The following is a 13234-nucleotide window of genomic DNA, read 5'->3' as shown; positions in this document are numbered from 1 at the left end:
TGACTGATTTTCGAGTTCCCATCACCATCATGTGCAGTATGTCAATCACCACCAGTACACCAATGACGCAACCTAACCCGATCCATATCTGAAAAAGGTATTGGGTAAAAGTGCACGAGTAACAACAAAAGATTATAACGGTGTTATGCAAATATGTTTGATCGTTTCCAATGCAGTGTTAGCTTTGCTAACGCTACGTCCTCACACAATGTTTTGTGGTAAAATTCAAGAAAGATAGCGAGATCATTTCTCTGCCTCTCCGACGAATGCGACAAGGAATAAAACGCTTAGAGAGAGTTAAATTTAGTTGCGCTGCCGCTCGATAATGGGTATTTTACCAAAAAAAACTTGCAATGCAAGTTGGTTTCTAATTACAAAACCTTAAGAGTATTCATTGCTTGGTTTCAAAACTAATTAAGTTTTAAAAATTTATATTTGGTAAGCGAGTCGGGTTTTACGCTATGTGGACTCAAGTGAGGCAAACAAAATTTGTATTATAGCCCAAGCTTTAGCCATCTTGTATTTTTTTCCCTCTTTCACCTTTACGAATTATTACTCGTCTTTAAAGATCCTCGAATATAGTGTGACTTTTGCTTGAATAAAGCAAACCCAATTTGCCTTAATTATATCGGAAAAGAATTAAAAGTAAAGAAATAACATTTCCTTACTCCATTCGAAATAGATTTTAGATCGTCGAAGGCTCCCATTGTATCGTTCTGAAAATGAGCAATTGAATAAAGGCCCGTTCGCATTACCCAACTTTAGTCAGCTGACAAATCATAGACTTGTCAGGCCGACTTGTCACCCAATTTAGTCTAGTCAGGTCACTCGTCGGGTCGACTACCTTTGAAACACAAGAGGACGTACAAAGCGGTACATAATGATAGGAATGATTTGTTTTGGATTATAAATGAACTCATATTCTCGGATAAATTCGACTACTTTACGAGCATCAAAGCTATTCCCACTAAATTTCTGCAGTTCAGAACATAATAAAGGTCAATTATATCAGAAGCAATATAGGAAACTTCCCTACTATATTACTTCTGATAATATTCAATGAGGAACAACCATCAAAACGTAAAAATTAACCCATGTTAAAAAATGGCCAAGGCCCGAAATCATTTTTCAGGCTTTCATCGACAATTAAATAATGGCCGATAATCTCGGTTCTCTCTCTCGAGCTGAAAGAAAACCAGCACGTGTCCCATGACGTAATAGCCAACGCTTATTGTGATTGGTTTGCTCCCTCTCTGACTTTAGTCGGCCCGACTCCAATCGCCTACCTACCCGATTAAAATCCGAGCTTGAACCTGACAATAGTACGGTTGGGTGAAACGTTCATATTGCCTGACAATCTGGCCTGACTGGTCAGATCGGCTTTGTCAGCTGACTAAAGTTGGGTAATGTGAACGGGCCTTAAGAAGGCCAAAGCACAGCATGTATATATACAATACGTGTTATGGACACGAAATAAAGCTAGATTATTATTATTATTATTATTATTATTATTAGCCGTTGTCAATCGGCCGTACAACCTAGGAGAAAATAGGGGTGAGGGAGTCTTAGGCTGCGTTCAGTAACCGGCATCAAAAACATCGATGACTAAAAGATGACATCGATGTCTTACTGAACGGTTTTTCGCGTCTTTGGGCGTGACGTCATGATGCTCATCGGATGCCCATCAGAAAAATCAGCTGTGAGAGGAGGTTTTTTTTGATGAGCATCGGATTCATGACGTAAATTTCGTCATTTTGCGCCGCTACAATTAAAATAATGTAGAATTGACAAATATTATCCTTATGAATAATAATACTAAAAAGCAATATATTATTTCGGTAAAAAATGGATTCTGACAGAATTTTGATTTAATTGATAAATTAAAGTAAAATATCTTTGTAAATATCTCGGATTTATTATTTAAGCCTCTGCCGTAACGTTATCATAATATCGTCGCCATTAAGAAAAGCATCGATTACACAAAATTGTGCCGTTCAACAACTGCAACGTCATCATGACGTCAAAAGAACACCGATTTAATTTTCCCAAACATCGATGTTTTTCCTGATGAGTGTTACTGAACGCAGCCTTAGACTGCCCGTTTTCAAATTGAAACGCGCTTAAAGATTATAGGCCGTGGTTTTCCCCGTTTTCACTCGTTCTATTATTTCGTTCAACTATTTCGGCGCACATCGTCATCGGGCTTCGTTTGTTTTAATTTTTGGAAAACGCTTAATTTTTCGCGCTGCAATATTTTAGTGCTTTAACGGAACATTTATCATAAATTTATTTTTATTAATAGTAAATTATGGTTCTTAGATAAAACTGAAGTAAACGTAACGGTTTTTATACTCTTTCCCTACACCTAAACCTCTAAACCTCTACTAGATAAGTGTTTAAGATGGAGTAACGCCTTTTGGGGGAGTCGAGTTAACGCCCGATAAAATTAAAAATATCATTGCATGTGCAGTGAACACTAATTATAGGCGGCGTTGCTTCTAAGGCCTAAGCTAGCATGAATAACTCGCTATTTTTTGAATTGGGATTTGCGTGGTCACGTGATGGGCGTAACCAAAGTAAATAGTCGCGCGTGCACGAATTTCCCATCGGAGAGATCGAAAGAGAATAGGTAGCCGCGACACCCGCGGGCAGCAAAGGGGGATGAATTTTTTACCCCCCTCACCGATACCCTCGGGCAGCAAAGGGGGATGCATTTTTTTACCCCCCTCACCGATACCGTCGGGCAGCAAAGGATGATGAGTTTTTAACCTCCCTCATCTCCCCCCGAAGGGGCGTGGGGCGAGACTCTCCTGGTGGAAGCCATTTCCCCTCCCCATCTCTTGGTGTAGCCTTTTACCCCGAGCCCAATACCCACGCTAAACCATGTATAAGGCGGGGGCTCCAGACTTTCACCATTTCTTTATTTTTCCCTTGGCTCGATACCCGCCGCTGTATGTATTTTTTATTATTATCCTCCCTTTCACCAAACTGTAACAATAACTAGAACTAGAAATCAAACTATAACTATAAATCAAACTATAACTATAACTATAACTAGAACTAGAACTAGAACTCAAACTATAACTATAAATCAAACTATAACTATAACTAGAACTAGAACTAGAACTCAAATTATAACTATAAATCAAACTATAACTATAACTAGAACTAGAACTAGAACTCAAACTATAACTATAAATCAAACTATAACTATAAATCAAACTATAACTATAAATCAAACTATAACTATAACTAGAACTAGAACTAGAACTCAAACTATAACTATAAATCAAACTATAACTATAACTAGAACTAGAACTCAAACTATAACTAGAACTCAAACTATAGCTAGAACTAGAACTCAAACTATATCTAGATCTATAACTAGAACTAGAACTATAACTCAAACTATAACTAGAACTAGAACTCAAACTATCACTATAACTAGAACTCAAACTATAACTAGAACTAGAACTCAAACTATAACTAGAACTAGATTTCAAACTATAACCTGAACTCAAACTATAACTATAACTAGAACTCAAACTATAACTAGAATTAGAACTCAAACTATAACTAGAACTAGAACTCAAACTATAACTAGAACTAGAACTCAAACTAAAACTTGAACTAGAATTCAAACTATAGCTAGAACTAGAACTCAAACTATAACTTGAACTAGAACTCAAACTATAATTTACTAGAATTAAAACTCAAACTATAACTAGATATCTTGTTATAGTTTATTTTTGTATTTTCTCTCATATATGTCTTTATATCCGTTGTCAAGGGGCCCAGTACCAAGGAATCAAAATAATAACATTGTTTATTCCCGTCAAAATAAAGACAGACCCGATGAGAGCCATTTTCTTTGTTTATCTAGATTTATAACAATGGAAGCCGGATATCGAAGGATATATTTGGGTAGAACATCGCGCGCGTGAAACCGCGGAGGCCGTTAAAAACCTTCCTTATGGTTGAAGCGTTCATAGTAAATCTACGACGGCCCTGTTATGATCGAAGTTTTTTAAACTTTGAAACTCTGAATAAACGACGAAGCTCAGCGTATCGGGTAGAGGCTCTTCGAAACCGAGTTCAAGACGTAATTGAACCTGCCGAATAGTGGGTGGACCAGTTGCGAAGAGCAAACCTCATACGATGCTATTTTAGCCAATACTCCATTAACTTCGGTGTCAGCCTTGAAATCATAGACTAACGTTTTGGATTTAGGGCACCAAATCCTTTAGTTTTTGGAGATGAAGTTTTCGAGTATTTGAACCCGCCCACGCCCGATGAACCTCTAGAAGAGGAACCTTTTGAGGAGGAGCCCTTTCCTGAAGAGGAGGAGGAGGGAGCTTTCGAAGATCTAACACCGTTAGACTGTAAAATCCATCGGTAAGTACTCCATGTTTTTCCTAATTCTAGTAGCTATATTTCCCCCGTAAACTTTAAACAGGATCCTAACCGAGTTCCGTGATGTGACTGGAGAGGGCAATGAGGACGTCGATGACGAGATAGTGGTTGAAACAAATTATGTTAACGAAGCCCTAGGTGAGACACTGCTGGAATTGATGGTGATCTCGAAGAACCTTTAGAAGAGGAACAGCCTTTAAGCAAGGCTAACTGTTATTCTGGCTTGTAAAATATTTAGTTTTTCATTTTTAAGACTATCTCTAATATATTTTTCTTTACAGTCTCAATACAGCTATCGTAAAATTTTTCACGCGGAGAGCCAGAATATACAAGAGGCCGAGGGGGAGGACAATGCCGATAAAGAGAGTCTGGGATTAAACGGGCCCCCCATATTCTCTATACTATAATACCTGATAATACGGAAATTTTTCCAATGCTAAAATCATTCTCAGTTTAGCCTCGGGAAGAACACCACTCTCTATCATCATGTGAGTATACTGTTTTTTTTTTCTAAAATCATAGAGAGAGACAAACTTTTGAACTTAATAGGCCGTACAGCCACTTTGACGATGTTCTATTATACGATGACGACGACGTTCTATTATACGATGACGACGATGTTCTTTATACGATAACGACGATGTTCTATTATACGATGACGACGATGTTCTATTATACGATGACGACGATGTTCTATTATACGATGACGACGATGTTCTATTATACGATGACGACGATGTTCTATTATACGATGACGACGATGTTCTATTATACGATGACGACGATGATGAACCGAGGCAAGTGGACCCTATACAGTCACCACCTCAACCTATGCTTGAAAACCAACCGTCACGAGTAGATGAACAGGCACAAAATGATTGCAGTATTTTCAGGTAACTTTAATGTCTATATTTCCCCTAAAAATTTTAATTGGATCCTTGAGGAAGTCCATAAGACATCAGTGGGGATTCGCGCGGAGAATCGCCTTCATGGTTTTGATCTCCGTGAGGTCGATGTTGTCCTCCGGGAGCTGGGCTCGCGACTCATGGAGTTCGCGGAAATAGCGCCCGCTCCCGGAAACCCAATGCCGGTTTACGTTAATACTACTCACTCGAGCATGTAAGTTATTTAGCATTATTTTTTAAAGATGGATCCCTAATATCTTTTTTTTTCTATTTTAAAGCTATTTTCACACTTTCACGGGAGTCGGTTGACAACTCGTTTGCCCAACTAGCTTTGAAACTATTTCTATTGCTAGTTCGAAGCTATTTCAACAGACTCGGTTCACACCATAAGACGTTTCTGTTAGCGCTGTTTCCTTATCTTTTCGTTGGTGCTATCTGCTAATGCCGGTGAGAATACCCTTAATACTAGTCTCATCCCATGTGAAATATCCCTGAAGACTAGAAACTTGCCTCCAAAGCCGCTTCAAGTTGGTTAGCGAAGCAAACTCCAAGAAACCGCGTTTGTAATTAGCTTCTCGAGTATCAGATTTGTTCACACTCAACTTTGGAAGCGTTTTGAATAGCTTCGAACCAGTTTGCCATGCAAGTGTGAACGTGGCTTTAGTCTCATAACCGCTATCACCCGGTATTTCCGTGAGAGAGCGGTTTACCACCACGAGGGAGCCCGAGACCATCGAGCAGCCTTAATGATGGACCGTCACTGACAACATCGGATCCCAAGAGCTGTAATCGACAATGTTCATCTACAGACCATATCATAAAAAAATTGTAAATTAGGAGATGGTAAAAGTCAGGAAAACAGGGGGCCCCTGGGCTTGTACACACAGCGACGGGCATCAAGCTGGGAGAAAAATAAAGAGATTGTCAAAGTCAGGAGCTCCCGCTTTGTACATGCTTTAGCGGGCGTATTGGGCTCGGGGTAAAAGCCTACACCATGAGAAGGGGGAGGGGGGAGATGAGGGGGCCAAAAAAGCATCCCCCCTTTGCTGCCCGCGGGTATCGGTGAGGGGTGTAAAAAAATAATCCCCCTTTGCTGCTCGCGGGTATCGCGGCTACCTATTCTCTACCGAAACCTGAGCTCTAAGAACAGGCAGTCGAAGACTCCCTCATCCCTATATCCTCCTAGGGAGTACTATGCCAAGTAGAATTCGCTCAAAACGTGGACAAACTCATTGGAACGGAGATATTTTTGTTACAAACTTTATTCCATATTTTACTGCCTATTGTGAATATCATACTTACTTTTCCAATAATTTCTTGTCCGTCCGTAGTAGGGTTGAACCTTCAATTATGAACACAATTAAGAATGTTCTATCCTTGAGATATCAGAAGAGCGTATGAAGGAGTAGCCCCGAGTAATATGGTCGCGAACCCGGGAAAAGTAGTTTTACCAACATCGCGATCGCGTTGCAAACACTTAAAGCAATGCTAATATCTGCCGACTATGTGGCGCATCTAACTCGCACAGTGCAATTATTTACACAATTCTAAGATATGAAGGGTCTAGAAATAATCTTAGACTAATCCCTACAATATGTAAAAGCGGTATTTACTGAATACAAGGAACGGCAGTGCATTTTTTGCCAGATTAGGGTTCATTTGGCCAAAAAGGGGTTAATAAATGACCCTGAGGGTTTGTGGCGCCACAAAGTCACCCCCAAAATACTATTCAAGGTCTTTTGAGTTAAAGGCCACATTCGTTAACTCTTCAAACCTTTCCTACTACAGTGAAAATGGGTTCTCTCAGTAAAAGTTAACGGACTTTTGGAAAATAACAATGAAATCAAAATATGAATCGAAAGCAATCGTTGTATTTCGTTTTCCCCTGGCGCTCAAGATTAACTGTTAAGAATGCGGCTTCGGTTGGGTCAATAGCTAAGATAAGGTACTCCTTCAGTATACGCTCTGATGGCTTACTTTACCTGAGACGTTTCGTGTGTTCAAAAATGAAAAACCAAACTCGAATTGCAGAATCGTAAGGATAATCCCAAGGATTCTGGAAAAGGCGTTCAATCTTTAAATACAACTTTAACTCAAGTGCATCAACTCAACAACTAAATTCTTTAGAAACAAGGGTCCATTTGTATAAAATGCTTTGAATTTTGATGTCGGTAATTTTATTGCGAAACTGAACCGAATTCGAATTACAGCCATACAATTTTGGTTCATTTCTAATAAATTTCTCAAAAACTGAATTAATTTAAAAGAAACAATTTTTTCAAGTGCACAAGAAAATTTTTAATATTTTTATTAATTTGACTCTACTAGTTTCGGTTTACAAAAGAAGCTCCATACCTTGTCAACAGAATATCTAAGAAAAATCCATTTTTGTAAACGGGTCATACTGGTAATGAAGGTCCAATAATGAGACCGAAACTAGTAATTTGAAAAAATCGTTAATTTTCAAATTATCCACTCGTAGGGTATGGGCCTTCTTCAAATTTTAGGCCACCGCCCCCAACGCGAGCGCCATCTAGCGTTCTTGATTGTAATAAACGTCGCCGACGCTAACTTTAAGCTATTTTGCGCCAGGTGCTAGGCCTATTAATTTCCATTTCAATGCCATGGTTTTTAATTGGTTGTATATCTTAGTGTATTGCGTTTGTTTTGAGAAACTTCCACTGAAATTAAACCCCGATCCTTAATGTGTGGTTAAAACTTCCGAAAGGTTTTTTTAAAGAAGTTGATAAACCAAATAAATACCACATGTGAAGAATTTAACTCCTTTAAAATTTGGAAACTAGATACGTAACGCCTGATTAAACGAAACATTTTGGGCTATTTACAACTTAGTTTTGGCTATCTATAACATAATTTTGGCTACCTATAACATAATTTTGGCTACCTATATCAAAATTTTGGCTACCTATAACATAATTTTGGCTACCTATAACATAGTTTTGGCTATCTATAACATAGTTTTGGCTATATATAACATAGTTTTGGCTATCTATTACATACTTTTGGCTATCTATAACTTAGTTTTGGCTATCTATAACTTAGTTTTGGCTATCTATAACTTACCTTTCCATCCGGCCATGTCACAGTAATATTATACACGGTTTCTTTCATGTTTCATGAAGTGAATTGAGTTAACACTACAAATTAGTATATCAGCGCAGGGTTAATCACTTTTTTTTTTTCTACACCAAACGAAGTATCATGAAAAACACCAGGGGCTAATCACTCTCGAGCCACATCAGCGAGGGCCACATTAGGGTAAAACACGGAATTTGGTCTACTCTTAAATAAAGGTACGCGTAATTTATCTGCAGATTTGTTCCTTAAAACAACTTGACGAAACGGTCAAATTCGACCACTGTTTCAGCAAACAGCAGCTAAAACCCCTCTAGAACTAGGTAGCTGAGCGTCATCCCCTAACCCTAGGCTAGCGAGTCCTATGCTGAAAACTGTCCAAAATTCAAATACCAAACTAAAAGTCGAATTGTTGAGGTTTAATTACACGTAAAGCGGAGGGAGAAATAGCAATCAGGGTTTATGTGTTGTGTTGGTATATTGTCGTACATCACGCTATTTACAAAATTAGTTTCCGAGAGAGCTCGCATCTCATGAGTATTTTCTAGTTTTGTTCTATTTAGTGTTGTTTTCTTAAAATACAGACGCCAGCCACAAAAATCGCAATTCATGGTAAAAAATATTTGATTCATGATTAAATTAACGACACGTATCCGAACTCGTTTCTGAGTAACATTATTCTAGATAACGAGGAAATCTTTGTTTACGACAATTTAAAAACATGGGATTTTCAAATTGCCTGTTTTCCTTCTCATAACCAAGTATAACATTATCCAGAAGAGGATAATAGAAGCAGTGTGACACTCTGTGTATGCTCTTAATACTTTAGTTATGCAACACGATTCTTGCCAGGCTCACCCTTTTAGTTTGCTCTCCTGCTCATCAAACAGTTCAAACTTCAGATGGGCATCGAACCGTGGGATGAATTCTACAACTGTTTGGTACTAAATCCCAAGCAATCAATTAACCAACAAATCTCGTCTTGACGTGGGACAAAAATCTATAAGCACATGCGCCTTGGCAAATAGTTAATGATGAGAGAACTATTTATCGCATATGATGTAATTCGATTTAGTAACCTTGCTCCAAATGTAAAATGATGTTGGGAAGAATCATGTTGCAATTACCCCGCTTTGTGATTGTACACTTCGCTCGAAGAGAAGTATTATATACTTCTGGTTATCTAAAAGCTGCTGTAATGAGAGTTCTGGAAATACAAGTTGGTGTTGTTGGTGATGGGGTGAGGTGGGTATGTTAATTTCGTATGTTGTAAAGAAGAACTAAAAGGTAATGCACCAACGAGATGGTCCATCGGTTTGGTACGTTAATTTCTTTTGAGTACGACCCTACTCAAGAAAGACTAGGCCTATGTAATTTCAATCAATATATTTAAACAAACCCCAAAAACTAACTCACATATCATAGTCGAAAAAGCTCATTAGTTTTTTACACTCGTAGCCAAAAAGGTATCGTAACCAGGGTTTGAATTAAAAATCTAGCAGAGGAAACCCACGGGATTTATTGGGTCTCTAGTGTGAACGCAGCTATCATGGATACCAAGCTGCGTTCACACTGGACTCTTTGAAACATTCGAGATTGTTTCTAAACAGTAAAGTTAACCAATAAAATTTAAAATCAAGTTAACACCTGTTTCTACTCCGCTATATTAAATTTAGAGGTGTGCTGTTAACCGTTTCAATCGAATCGAATACCGAACCGAATAATTCGATATGCCCATTTTCACTATTCGATACGAATAACGAATATTGAACTGACTATTCGGTAAAAGTTCCACAAGCATAAATTTAGGTCATTGACCCACCTTATTTTAAAAAATATCCGATTTTTATTTGTCTTCCATCAAAAACTACCGGCAAGTGCTATGAAAATTCAAAAATACTTGGCAACCAATGAGGAGAGGCATTTTGAAATTTAGGAGCTTCTAAATATTTTTCACCTCGCTTTGTGTTAACTATTCGCGAATATTAAGCTTAACTATTCGCGATTAATCGGTTAGTAAAAAATTTACCAAGGCCTAACTATTCGGTATTAGACTTGGAGTAAACTATTCGATTCGGTGTTTGATAAGGAAAATTTTTTGTTATTCGGAAACCGGTTCGATACCCAAAAAGTGGTATTCGCACACGCTTCTTCAGAAGGAAATTTACTGGCATGCTATTTAGATAAGACTTCATACTGACTTTAATGTATAAGGAGGGTTTTTTGTTCGGATGTAACTTTTTTCGTATTATGTTTACTGTTTTTGAAAAATTCCATGGATCTACAATCCAGGCCCTTAATATGTGGTTAAAATTTCAAAGAGATCCATTAATTAGTTTATTTTATAAAAAAATAAAGTTGCTAAGGGTGGTTTTCATTTCCATAAAATGATTCAGTCATTTTGGCAAAAAAGGGAAATTTTCCCATAGGAATAACATGGGAAATGTTTGCTGTGATGGCAAAAGCTACCCGACCATTTTTTGAAGACTATTTATTCGATAGGTCTGAAAATGGTTTTAAATGAAAGGTCGAACATTAAACCGGTGCTTTTTGAAGTTTCATTAAAAACAATTCAGTTGAAGTATTGTTTTTCTTAATTTTAATTACATACTCTAAATTGCGTTGTTTACCCTGAAACTGTGGAACATACGACTTTTTAGTGGTATGGATTAGGTAGTCGTTTCACCCCAATTATAGCGCCTTTATACTAGGTTAGCGATCGAGGGTGATTGAACTAGGTTAGCGATCAAGGGTAGTTGAACTAGGTTAGCGATCAAGGGTGATTGAACTAGGTTAGCGATCAAGGGTAGTTGAACTAGGTTAGCGATCAAGGGTAGTTGAACTAGGTTAGCGATCAAGGTTGATTGAACTAGGTTAGCGACCAAGGTTAATTGAACTAGGTTAGCGATCAAGGTTAATTGAACTAGGTTAGCGATCAAGGGAGATTGAACTAGGTTAGCGATCAAGGTTAATTGAACTAGGTTTGCGATCAAGGCTGATTGAACTAGGTTTGCGATCAAGGTTGATTGAACTAGGTTAGCGACCAAGGTTGATTGAACTAGGTTAGCGATCAAGGTTAATTGAACTAGGTTAGCGATCAAGGTTAATTGAACTAGGTTCGCGATCAAGGGTGATTGAACTAGGTTCGCGATCAAGGGTGATTGAACTAGGTTCGCGATCAAGGTTGATTGAACTAGGTTAGCGATCAAGGTTGATTGAACTAGGTTAGCGACCAAGGTTAATTGAACTAGGTTAGCGATCAAGGTTAATTGAACTAGGTTAGCGATCTAGGTAAATTGAACTAGGTTAGCGATCAAGGTTAATTGAATTAGGTTAGCGATCAAGGGTAATTGAATTAGGTTAGCGATCAAGGGTAATTGAATCGGGTTAGCGATCAAGGGTAATTGAATCGGGTTAGCGATCAAGGGTAATTGAACTAGGTTAGCGATAAAGGGTAATTGAACTAGGTTAGCGATCAAGGGTAATTGAACTAGGTTAGCGATCAAGGGTAATTGAACTAGGTTAGCGATCAAGGGTAATTGAACTAGGTTAGCGATCAAGGGTAATTGAACTAGGTTAGCGATCAAGGGTAATTGAACTAGGTTAGCGATCAAGAGTAACTTTCCACTGTGGAAACGAAGGGAAAGCTATTTGAGTTGGACTGGGCGTTTATTGTCATGTCAACCCGTGAGGATGGAATTTTAAACAATGGACACGCAAAACCCTTAAAAGGAGCGCCTGCTTTTCTCTCCTAAGGTTTAAAACGTTAGTTTCTAAACAACTTTAATTAATATAAGGACTGAAGTTCCAGATATTAATAAAAACTGTCTTTGCAGACAAAGGCTTGAAAAAGTAAGAGATAAGTTTATAAATTAATTGCCTGAAGTAACAGATATTAAAATTTTGACTTTTGAAGCCATGATTATAAAACATTTAATATTTTAAAAAAATTCTTATCTTAGTTTTTTTCACCAAAATTTAATTTGCCGAAAATATTTTTCAACATTATTTAAACAAGTATTTTGCTCTTAATAATAGTTCTAGAAAAAATGTTTCCAAGAATATTTTAAGGTATTATGGATACTAGCTTTATACCAGTGTTTTTTTTATTTATTAGTAACTGCTTTTAAGAAGTTCAATTACTCGGATATCTGAAAAATTTAACTTGATGAATTTTTTTTTTGATATTTTAATATTGAAAATATTGCGAAGCGGAATATAACATAGGCCGTTTGACTGTGATATAATTATTAAATTCGAAAAGATCTGTACCTTGATCGTGACCTTTTGAGAGCTATACAACACGTTCATGTTTAGTCATTCGAAAACTTAAAATTAACGAACACGTTTTGTTAGGTCTTAATACCAAATTTATTTTATCAGCTATCAACGATTTTCAGTACATTTTATTCTCCTTTTAGAGCCGAAAGTAAAATGCACATGTGTTTTTAAAAAGATGCAGATATTTCATAATGAAATATTTTTACTAAAGGTTATGTTGGTGAAAAAAACTAAGATAAGAATTTTTTTCACATATTAAATGTTTTATAATCATGTCTTCAAAAGTCAAAATTTTAATATCTGTTACTTCAGGCAATTAATTTATAAACTTATCTCTTACTTTTTCAAGTCTTTGTCTGCAAAGACAGTTTTTATTAATTAAAGAAAGTCTTGATAAGTTACAAAAAATCACAGTAAAAACACGAATACCTATTGTCAACGCAGTTCTTTTTTCTCGGGTCCCGAGCTGCGTTCGCACTGGACTCTTTTAAACATTGGAACTTAATTGTTTCGAAACAGTCAAATTATTGAAACTGACA

This window comes from Phalangium opilio, unplaced genomic scaffold (genome assembly GCF_054372755.1).
Source record: "Phalangium opilio isolate 3A_F unplaced genomic scaffold, DU_Popi_V2 ptg000105l_1, whole genome shotgun sequence".
In the NCBI taxonomy this organism is placed as follows: Eukaryota; Metazoa; Arthropoda; class Arachnida; order Opiliones; family Phalangiidae; genus Phalangium; species Phalangium opilio.
This window is presented reverse-complemented; position numbering follows the sequence as displayed.